Raw genomic sequence first — 2216 nt, forward strand, 5'->3', positions numbered from 1 at the left:
TGAGGAAGCAGGGTCTGTTTTGAAAAGAGGAACCCCCATATGTTCTGGATCCTCTCGAGTCGAATACAGTTGTTTATCTGGCACCTTAGATATATTAAGTTGAACCGCAAAATATGGCTGATATTTGACCGTTTTTGACTAACCAAAAAATGGCAATTTCACGTGATTCAACCTAATGTACTATGTCAGGCTAAGTGTGATGTCAATACCAGTCACTGGGAAACAGTATAAATAGGAAATATTTTATCAGTGGGTGGCTTAGCACTTGAAAGCTTAGGGACTTCCAGTGTTTACTCACCTGCATATTAGCCCTTAAAAAGTGCAGATGGATGGCTCCAGGGGCACCAGTGTTCACCTGAGTTCTTCATGTGACATTCCAAGAAAGGGTTAAAATATGAAAAATGCTTATGTCTAAGAACCCAAGAAAACTGGTGCAAGTACGTGGTTTCATATAACTCTTATATACAAAAGACCCAAATTAAGGTCTCAGACAAGTGACTGAACCTCTCTGAGCCTCAGATAAAACAAAACAAAACAAAAACCACACAGGAATATCACTTTGCTCCCGGGCGGTTGTGAGGACACTGACATGAAGGATGTGAAAAGATTTCGCAAGCTACAAAGTACTGTACGAACGTTTTGTGCTGAATGGTCTTAGGCCATGCCACTGAGTCTGTGCCTGTGTTCCATCAGTATTTATTCACCTGACCCAGTTTTTGATGGTAACTTTTCAGGAAAGCCTTCGATGCAAGTACTGCATCACCTGGTCACCTGTCCAGCATGCCTGGTACCCCACTGTGCCCATGCTAAGCAGGCTTGTGACAGCGCGGGGAAGGTGTTGCAGGAGGTGCACCCAGAGCCTAGAACCCCAACCTGCACTTACTCCTCTCCCACCCCTGTTCTGGGAGAAGGGGAGGGGGTGGGAACACAGACACCAGCACCCCTCCTCCCTGGCCTCAATCCTAGGGAAGAAGTGAAGAGCCAGCCCAGTCTCCAGGAGCCAAAGGAACAGCTTGCACTGCCGGAGCAGGCTGGTGCCAGGAGGGGATCTGAGTCACTCTCTGTCAGCAGTGAGGCACACTGCCAGCCCATCCACAGGGCCGCCTGCCCCTCCCCAACTCCCGACACCATCCCCTCCCATGGGGGCACACCTCTCTAGCCCGACGGATACACTACTCCCAAGCAGAGGGCTCCAGCTCAGCTTTAGGCCACCTGGCACTTGAGGGAGTCCAGGGACTAAGACTTGTTTGCCTTAGGTCATCACTTTGTGACACCAGGGTCCCCGGCTGCTTTCTCAATTTCAAACAGCTCTATGCTGCTGCTGAATGACCATGTGCCTCTCCTCCACACTTACCTTCAGTGGGTCCCACCATCCACAGGGGCCACACGTCTGCCCCTGACAGTCACAGCCTCCAAGAATAAGCTCAGACTTGCTTTCCCAGCCATATCTCCCATCACTCCTAGAACACGCCTTTGTGTCAGCCTGTCTGACTTATTGTCCCCCACCACCTTTCCCCAAACATATGCACCCTTTGTTTCACATGGACAATTTTGCTCAGGCCCCACTTCCCACCTGCCGTGCCTCCATGTTTTCCCCTTTGCTTGGAAAGTCTTCCATGTCTAAAGACCCAGCTCATCTGCTACCTTTACCACAAGCATCCTTCCCTGACAATTTACTGTACCGATGTCCATGAAGCACCTGCTATGTGCCAAATTCTGTTCTGGGTGCTGGAATATACTGGAGGATGGAAAAGACCAGCTCCCTGTTCTTATGGGGTTTATACTCCAGTGGGAAGAGGCGGAAAATTTAAGCAAAGAAATGATTCCAGTCCGAGATAAGAAAATCAACGAGTGTGACGTGTTAGAGCATGACTGACAGGCAAGGCCACACTCTAGAAAGCTCTCTGAGAAGGTGACACTAGAGTTGAAACCTCTAAGACAAGGAGTGAGTCATGCCATACCTTGAGCAGAAGATTCTAGAAGGAGGGATCAGGCAGCCAGTGTGAAGACCTCAAGACAGAAATACCCTTGCCACTGCACTGGAACCCTGCCTCGTCTTATTTCACATGCATTGCTTGACTTACCTGCATAGAGCGCCCCATGGGATATGTTGTGCTCTGTCAAGGATAAGCAGGCAAATTATGCTAGAAACTTCACTGCAACACCGTTCTGTGTGAATCTTGTTTTCACCTGGTTGCCGTCCTCCCTCCGGAATA

This window comes from Mustela putorius, unplaced genomic scaffold, assembly GCF_011764305.1.
Source record: "Mustela putorius furo isolate JIRA1106 unplaced genomic scaffold, ASM1176430v1.1 tig00003988_pilon_pilon_pilon, whole genome shotgun sequence".
Lineage (NCBI taxonomy): Eukaryota > Metazoa > Chordata > Mammalia > Carnivora > Mustelidae > Mustela > Mustela putorius.